Source organism: Neovison vison, chromosome 5 (assembly GCF_020171115.1).
Source record: "Neovison vison isolate M4711 chromosome 5, ASM_NN_V1, whole genome shotgun sequence".
Lineage (NCBI taxonomy): Eukaryota > Metazoa > Chordata > Mammalia > Carnivora > Mustelidae > Neogale > Neogale vison.
In genome coordinates, this window is record NC_058095.1 from 79,948,408 (window position 1) to 79,957,921 (window position 9,514).

Sequence of the window (9,514 nt, forward strand, 5' to 3'; positions counted from 1 at the left end):
GGTACTGGTGATAGGACAGACATATAGGTCGATGGCTAAAGTAGAGACATTGATCCCTAAAAACATGGTTAACTGATTTTTTAAAAGGGGAGCAAGATCATTTTAATGGAGAAAAGATAGTCTTTTCATTAGGAGATATTGGCACAGTTAGTTGGCCATCCACATGTAAAAAAGAAAAGAAAAGAGAAAAATAACTTCATTTTTAAGCCTAATATGTTCTTCCAAAAAATTCAAAATTGATTCTAGATCTAATAGCATAGACTGTAAAACTATAAAACTCTAAAAGAAATCTTGGGAGAAAATTGTCATGGGTTAGCCAAAGAGTTTTTGGTTGATTCTTAAATATGATCCATTAAAGGGAAAGTGCATAGGCCAGACTTTATCAGAATTAAAAATGTCTTCTCTGTAAAAGAAAATGAAAAAAAATATGGTAATAGTGGGAGAAAGTATTTGCAAATCACATATTTAATATGTGTCCTGAATATACAAACAGCTCTCAAAATTCAGCATTTTTAGAAAAATGTAAAAGAAGTGAAAAATGTGCAAAAGACTTGAACAGAGAGTTTGCCAGAGTATACAGATGGCTGAGAAGGGAGTGTGTGAAAAGACAGGAAGCACAACAGTCACCAGGGGGACACAGACTAAGGCTGTAAGCGGTGCCACCACACGCCTGCTGAGATGGCTGGAGTTTCTGTGATTCTGAGTGCTGTGGACTGCCAAGGCTCCCCGCACTGACGCAGCTGCTCTGGGGCCACTGGGCAGTGTCCTCTGGAGGTACCAGTGCACTTGCTGTGTGACCTGGTGATTCCAGTTCTGGGTACTGACACGGAATCGCTGGCTGTGCCCACACAGAAACCTGTATGTGCTTACACTGCTCCAGTTAAAATCGCCAAAAAGCTGGAAACAACCCAAATGTCTGCCAGCAGGTGACTGGATGCGTGTCTGGGGTACATCCACACCAGGGCTACTGCTGGGCGATAAAGGATGAGCGGCTGGTACTTGGATGCCAGGGACAGACCCCAGAGAGCTGGGTGGCATTGGTAAGGGTAACGGAATCAGTGTGATACTGTAACAAGGAAAGACATAGAACAGGATGGAAAGCACAGGACATAACCTATTAGTGTAGAAAAAAGTTGTTATTATGATGGAAAGAAGCCAGTCTCAAAAGTACGTACTGTGTGATTCCATTTGTGTGACATTCTCCAAAAGAGCTGCGGGGAGGACGCTGAGTGGTTTCCAGAGGTTGGGGGTGGTGGGAGGAGGGTTTTGGGGTCATGCAGCTGTTCTGTGTCCCGACTGTGGATACACGGATCCATACAAGGGTTAAAATCAGTAGACTGACTGATTTACCATAGATAGTTTAATAAAATAGAATTAAAAAATATCTGTATATGGTTTTCACCTGCATGCATGTCTGTGTACATGAAGAAAAGTCCTTGGGATAAAGTGCCAAGTGAGCAGTGGTTCCTTTGGTGCTGGCTTTACTCATGATTTTTGTTTAGGTTTGTGCTTTTCTGACTTTTCTGAATGTTTCCATACTGAACATCCACTACTTCTGAATTGAAAACTGCCTGAAATTATTTGAGAAAAAACCCTTAGTGGCTTCCCTTCGGCTACAGAATGAAGTGCCTCTAGCCTTCCCTGCATGCTCCCCACATGCTCCCCACATACTGGCAGCACACTCCTGGCACAGTCCCCACTCGCTCCCCCCACGATCCCCGCACGATCCCCGCACACTCTTCACACTCCCTGGTTCTGACACAAAGGCTGGCTTCCTGCCGCTGCTGTCTCAGGCTGAGGCATCGCTCCCGCCTGTCGGGGGAGCTCTGAGGGTGACGGGAACTGTTAGTCTGCTCTTAACGATTTAAGTACCATGTGAACCTCCATGGAGTGCCTGCTTTTAATGTCTCGTGTTTTTACGAGGTGATTTCAGTGAACTTACAGGATTGTGAAAATTCTGAGAATACGCCAGGCCGAGTTTACACAGTCTGACAGTGAAAACTCCATGGCCCTTTGGGGCTGTTAGAAGCGGGGTAGCAGCTGGCGTGGGGTGGCGGGGGACAGAGTGAAGCTGTCTCCCGAATGGCGGCTGCCTGGCTGTAGACTCAGTCTCACGGGAGCTGGTGGGACTCTGGCCGAGGCCGTGGTAAGGGTCAGCACCACCGCTGCTATGGGTAGAGGTCAGCCCCCCAGACAACTGATCACAGACACGGCCTCTGCCACTGTGTCCCCTCTGTGTCTGTTTGAGTTCATGATCTAGTCGATCCTGTATGCCCGGGACACGTGGCTGAAGGAGGGCAGGGTCATCTGGCCAACCACAGCCGCACTGCACCTGGTGCCCTGCAGCACCGACCGGGACTACCACAGCAAGGTGCTCTTCTGGGACAATGCCTACGTGTTCAACCTCAGTGCCCTCAAGTGAGTGCAGCGGGCTGTGTGCCAGCGTGTTCTGCGGCGCGGGCTGGGGAGACCCCGAGTGTGGAGCCCACCACGGCACTGAAGGGGATTCAAGCCAGGCCTGAGAACTTTGCAGGTCGACCCTCAAGTCTTTATGCTGGTAGCAGGTGTGACGGGAGTTAGCAAGGCTCAAATATAGTGGGAAAATATGGTCACGGTTACAGATGAGGCCTTTATCGGTACATGGTCTGTTAACACACAAATATGTGCTCCTACTAAGAGCTATTCAGTTTTAAAGGATCAGAAAATGTTACTTGTGAAGTCATCCCTGGCAGTTTGCAGAGGAAGCGATGTCCCACAGTGCTCGCTTTCTTCGTTGTAGACACGGATGCACTTGCACCAATGAACTAGGTTGTAATCTAAAATGATTGGCTGATGATGCCTCCATGTTCTCACTGTTGCTGCTCGTGAGAAGATGATGATGGAAGCTGGTGTGCCTTGGTTGTCTGGGGATGCCAGCGTCAGCCCTGGGAAGTAGGGGGCCCCACGGCTCAGTACTGCAGGACGTCTCACGTATGCCTTGAGGGCCCGGTGAGCATGGATATCTGCTGGGTACAGAAGAAGGGAGTATATGGGCCCTTTTGGCCTTTATTAAGCAACTCAGAAAAAGAGACGATAAAGCCAAGGGAAGACGCCTTCCCCAGTTAACATGTTGGACCACTGCACTCTCAACCCAAACCATTAAGAGGATGGGGAGGAGAGGTCCCTGACAGAGCTGGCCCATCATTCATCTAGGGCCAGGTGTGAGGTCTAAGCTGGGGGCCCAGTGATGAAGGCAGAGTGGTCCTGAGAAAGGAAAGGACAGAGCAGCGGCACAGGATGGGCCCACGCAGTGTGTGTGGGAGACGTGGGGCGTGAGGGGCACAGGCAGCAGAGTGTTCTGGGCCACGGATGAGCCCCTTGAAACTACTTTCCTTCTCTCATACTGTGCACTGAAATTTAATTTCACATGGATTTAAGAGTTTTGTGTTAAAGCATCTGCCTTAACTCTCGGAATCGGTGGGGGACCATGTGTCAGGTTTTGGATGGAAAGAAAGTGAACAGAAAGAAGAAAAGCACTGCTGGACTTGAGTCTGTACAAATGGACAGCCTCAGTGTGTCAGCAGCTTAACATGGTTTAAAAGGCAGCTGCGGCTTGGAGGGAGGTGCCAGCTGGAAGACCCTAGAGTCAGTTAGGAAAAGCTGAGTGTCCAGTGAAATTATAGCCTTATTCCTTGCTTATAGGAATAATCAAGTGACAAAAACTAAAGTCACCAATAAATATTTGAAAGAAATCCCAGCATCATTAGTGATTGAAATGCAAATTAAATGCCATTTTTGCCAATATGATAGACAAAGATTACATTAACATGGCAGTTGGTGCTCTCTGAGCTATAGGTGAGGTGGAGGAGATGCGCCGTGTGCCCAGAGCTGTGGGCGCAGGGGGAATCCACCCCCTTCAGCATCAGTCCCGCCACGGCCTGCTCCCAAACACACAGCACGAGGAACAGACAGTCCCGTACAGCGTGGCTGGATGGCTGTACACCCGTCCAATGGATTACGAGATGGTGACACCAGGGGGACACAGACCACATACACAGAATGGCTTCTGCTTGCATAAAAACACACAAATAGAGCTCCAGGGGAGAAAATGACTGTAGCAGAGTGCCGAGGCAAGGGCATGGGAGACTCAAGGTTTTTCTTTGGACTTTTCTGTATTTTCCAAATTCTTTATATGTGCATAATTATTTTTTATCAGAAAAATATTTTTAAAAACGTGGCCATATTGTGGCATCATTAAAATGTTGACTTTCAATTATTATTTTAGAAGCTAGTGCTGTGCTCAGTTTTTGAACAATTTTCCGTGGTACATTGCGACTGGGCAAACACCACGTTCCGCAGTGGGGTCAGGCGCAGTGACGAAGAGGTATGGTGTGGGGGCTCAGCCCCTATGTGTGGGGACCCCTCCTGAGAGTCGGGCTGATGCGGGTCAGAGAGAGTCACCTAGAACAGGAGTGTCTTATTTACTGTGAATATCTTACTGTCCTGTACTCGCCCTTCTTGTGCTATGAGAGGACGTGTCCACAGGATGAATTTGGGTCAGGCGACGGAGCCCCACTGGGCTCCCATGGTCTCTGTCCACGTGACAGGAGGAGGGCGGTGGGATGGGTCTGGGCGTTGCCTGTGAGGGAAAGGATGGTTTCCAGGAGCTTAGGCCCTGCGCAGAGGGTGGAGGTGGGAGGCGCTTGCACTGTGGTCTCCCCAGGCCACCTGTGGGGACCTCCAGCCCGTCTCGGTGTCCTTGTGCCACAGGCCATGGCTTGGAACTCCTTCGAATGATGGAGAGATGCCGCGAGTGCTGTGGTCGTACGTGCGTGCATGTGTCAGAGCCCGAGATGTCAGTCTGCTGCCTCTGAGCAATGTCTTTGACTTTTTCCCTAGATCTTTAGCCATTAAGGAGTTTTTTTCGAAGCCCAAGTATAACCACATTTTGAAATCAGAAGACTGTCTCTTGGAGCCGTGCACCATATTACAGCTGGACATGAGGACTGTGTAGATCACTGACCGGGAGGTGAGACCAGATGCGCACTTCCCTCTCATGTTGTCAGCGGCACTTGCGCACCGAGACTTCTCTGCGGATATCATGAACCTTGCTTTGATTTTCCCAGAGTCTTTGCTTCTTTATGTTTGATTTTGCATTTTATATTTTTAAGTTATTTTCTTTACCACTGTCTTCTTCAACATCACCCGTTCTTTACAGATTTATATTTAATATTTTCAGTGTCTTTGGATTCTAATACATCATATCCAGTTTCTTCAAGGACTGAATTAAAATTGTTTTCACTACTGTTGATGACAGAATTCTTAATTCTTACTTTTACTTCTCCCTGTTGCCACGAGGTGGTGCGTGTGGCCGTGGGACCTCATTTGGCGGTGTGTGGGGAGGTGCAGGAGAAGCGAGCGAGTGTGGGGATCCCGGGAAGCCCCTGCAGGGTTCCGATGGGCAGAACAACGTGGAGACTGAACTCTTCACTCTGCATGTAGTTTTGCAGAATAGAGACTGGGCCTGGAACTTCATTTATGTAAAGAATTGAGAGGAAATTCGGTTCCACTCATGTCTGGGTGGATGAGGCCCAGATTGCTTGAAACCTTTTGTCATTATCTGCAGCATTTGGATTTATGATGCCAGTTTTAGTAGTTTCAGGAGGAGGAAATTTTACGTGGTGTTGGAGGTGTTCAGCTAAACCAGCAAGTCCTATTCGCTGTTGCTGAACTAGATGGTTCTGAGGGCAGTGCAGGGCCGTGGGATCTGTGGGGCAGGCCCGGGTGGACAGTTGCTAGTTCTTGATCAGGGGGACCCTAGTGTCCCAGTCCTGTGCTTACAAAACCTGTGTCCCCTTCTTACCATCCGCTTGATCAGACGCTGAAAGGTGAGCTGCACTTCGAGATCAGGAAAGCCTGCATGCTGCATGGGTTCATGGCCTGGTTCAGCGTGCGGTTCCAGAGTCTGGAGGAGGACAAGCCCCAGCTGGTATTGTGCACAGGCCCCTTCCACTCGTGAGTGTGTGTCTCCTGCGGGGTCCCCACAAGCAGCCCCAGGAGGAGCTAACGTGGCTGGCCTGCCTTCGGGTGGTCAGCCCTCTGGCCGAGACCCAGTGGTCCTGGGCTGTGGATCATGGTGTGCGGGCCCTGGGTGGGCAAGTCAGGGCTGGGCCCCACCTGTCCCTGCGCTGGGCTCCCCTGAGCTGCCCTCTGACCCCTGCATGACTAGGAGGAGCAGACTTGGTCTTTGCCTTGGAAGCTGCTTTAGCGTCCTGTGGTCTCATAGAGCTCTAGGGGCTTTCCACTCCGACTGTCCAGGGGAAGGTCAGTGCTTCTTGAAGCAAATTTCTTAAAAAGAGATTTTATTTATTTACTTGTCAGAGAAAGCACAAGCAGGGGGAGCGACAGCCAGAGGGAGGGAGCAGGCTCCCCACTGGGCCAGGGAGCCCGATGTGGGACTCGATCCCAAGTCCGTGGGAACATGACCCGAGCCGAAGGCAGAGGCTTCGCATACTGAGTCCCCCAGGTGCCCCTTGAGACAACTTTTCACACAGTAACGTGATGCCACTCACTTGCTCAACACACTGGGAAGCTTCAGTGGTCGACAGCAGCCCCCGTGGGGATGCTGCCTCCCTCTGGCTCCTTTGTTGTCCTGTTCGGTAACTTGTCTGGACCAGGGAGGGTTGCAGCAACACCTGGCTAGATGCCAGCTATGGCAGTGAGCCCAGGAGGACCCCAGATGCCCTTCTGGAAAGTGGGGGCAGAGGCGAGGGGCTGTGCGCCCTGAGTGTCCTGTGGAGGAGGCAGGGATGGGGCTCTGGCCAGCTTTCCATCCAGGTCCCACAAGCACAGATGCACGGTGAGGGTAGGACCATGACAGACAAGCAGGGGATGGTCGTGTGCCCAGGTGGTCTTCCCCCAGTGCGTCCACACACAGGAGGTGTAAGCTTGCAGGGTGCAGACACAGGACGGGCGCTCTGTGAGGGTGGAGAGAGACCCTTCCAGTGGTTGAGGCAGGAGGAAGGGTGGTTCTCACTCACTGGTGGGTCCCCGGTGAGTGGGACCATGGGCTGCATGCCAGGTGGGGGGCAGAGGCAGCAGTGGGTGGTCGGGCCAAGCTGTCTGAGTCGGTAAGACCTGAGGAGCTCGGGAGTGTGACTGTGTCTCTCTGATGTTACAGCTGTCCCGCTCACCTTCCACTTGCACGGGAATGACGACTTGTTGAGCTGCAGAAATGGGGACTCCAGCACTGGTGGCTCAGCAACCGAGCAGGGGACTTTGGGGATGTGTGGGGCTGTCACAAGGAGTGAGGGGCCTGGGCCTGGCTGTGTGTGCTCTGAGCCACCAGTGCCAGCTGCCCTCCCCTGCCCGGAATCTGTGCCATGTTCAGGAGCTGCCGCCGCCCTGGGTCATAACTCAGTCCCTGTCCCCGCAGAGGCTGTCCGGGTTGACAGGCTGGGGTGTGTCTGTCCTGCGGGGAAGCCAAGAGGGTCCGGCTCCAGAGCAGTGATCCCTGCCCCATGCCTTGCAGAACCACCCACTGGAAGCAGGTGCCCTTCATGATGGACAAGCCTGTCTCTGTCATCCTGGGGGACGTGGTCACGGGCTCAGTTGTGTTGCAGAGAAACCCAGTTTGGAGGAGGCACATGTCCGTGGCGCTGAACTGGACTGTCACATCCACGCAAGACCCCACATCACAGAAAGTGAGATACTTAGCTGTAAAGTCAGGGGCGGTGGCGCTGGTCCTGGGAGACGGGTCTGGGGTGATCACGGTGGCTAGCCCTTGACCAGCGAAGACACAGTCTTGTCCGCTGCATTATTTTTCTGATCCTCCTGATGGGAAGAAGATGCTGTTATGTGCAGAACAGGAAATAGAGGGCAAGAGGGTGAGTCTGTGATGGCAGAGCCCAGCCCAGCCAAGGTCCACCCTTCCCGTGGCCAGGAGGCCCCATGGAGAGCGGGGGAGGCTGGGGGCCGATGCAGGGCCAATGGCAAGTGGCGTAGGGGTGTGCTGTGGGTCATCTGACCACGGCGGTGTTTTGAGGGTGCTGGAGCCATCCTGCCCACCGTGAGGCTGTGGCCAGCTGGGGACTGGGGCTTGGTGTCTCACAGGGGTTGCTGTGCCGGGGACACTCATGGGTTAGTGTAGAGAAGGAAAGAAAATCAGATGGTTTGTCTGTATTAATACCTCTTTTGTACTTTGTTTATGCTAATTTCATGTTAAAAGTTTTAATGTGTCTTCAGGAAAATTTCTGTACCTGAATGTCGTTCTTTTGTACGACATTCAGTTACTAGAAAATACTGCACGTTAATCGTGCTGCAGTGATTGCTGATTTGATGACTTTGTTTGGGTTGTCTCTGCCACGGCAGAGAGAAGATATTTCCCATCTGGAGATGACAGAGGATGCTCTGTGGGGAGTGGGGAGCTGACAGTGCAGGAAGGAGCCCTGGTACAGGAGCCCCTGTGCTCGCCGCCTGGCGGGCGTCAGCACCCGCCTCTGTGGGCTTGGTCCCATCGTCAGAGTCACCTGCCAATGTGCCAGGCTCGACGGGAAGTCCCTCACCACCGTCACTGCTTGTGCTCATCCTCTAGAAGTAGCTGTGTTTGCAGGTGTCCACCAGTGGTTTCCACAGTGCTGGCTTGTGGGTGAGTTGGTGGCACAGTGTTCCTAGATAGGTCTAGTTCTAAACTCGTAGGACACACATACATCACCTTTGTCATCCTGTGAAAGTGACTGTTCATTCATAGTGTGTCCTGGTGTCCTTGCTGCCCTAGCCTCCCCCCCCCACCATGAAGGAGGTGGGGCTGTCCCAGGCCATGCAGGCCCTGGAGCTGGCCGTGCATGTGACGGGACTCTGCATGGGTAGTACAGTCGTAGAGATGTCTTCCAGGTCCATTCTCTGTCGGCACATCGCACATGCCCAATAAATATTTTTAAATAAATAATGTTGGCGTGTAACCCATTGCTGTGCGCACGCTCTGTTTACAAGCATGGGGTCACGCTATATGCGTTGCTTCAGAACCTTTCTCCTCTGATAGAAACTTCCGTGCCTGGAGGGGACAGGTCCACAGTTTTTTTGTATTGTTTGGATTTTTAGTTAACTTTTTATTGCAATACAAGATATACAGCCCCAACTGTGTAAGTCATGAGCCTGTAGATGGGCAAAATTTCAGAGCAGACGTCCATGTACCAAGCGCTCAGGCTGAGACACTTCAGCCTGCTGGGAGCCCCCAAGGGCCCCTTCCCCTTGGTGCCTCCCAAGAGTAGGTAATGCCTGACTTCTGACACCACAGATCACTTTTTCCTGGTTTTGAACATTATGGAGTGGAGTCACAAGTTCTGTATGGATGGTTTGTGTCCTCCCAAAGCTCCTAGGTCGAAAGCGACCTCCCAAGATGACGTTAGGAGAAGGCGGGGCTTTGAGGAGGTGGTTAGGCTGTGAAGGGGAGCCCCCTGTGAGGGGACTCGTGCCTTTGGAGGAGGGAGTCCAGAGGGTGTCCTGCCCCTGCCCCCATGGGAGGACCCAGAAGAGG

The 9,514-nt window shown here is 51.8% G+C and overlaps 1 pseudogene; it reads left to right on the forward strand.

Annotated features, from left to right (window-relative positions):
• The window catches only part of LOC122907403, a 33,809-nt pseudogene extending 25,432 nt beyond the window's left edge, over window positions 1–8,377 (forward strand).
• The last annotated feature ends 1,137 nt before the right edge of the window (window positions 8,378–9,514 follow it).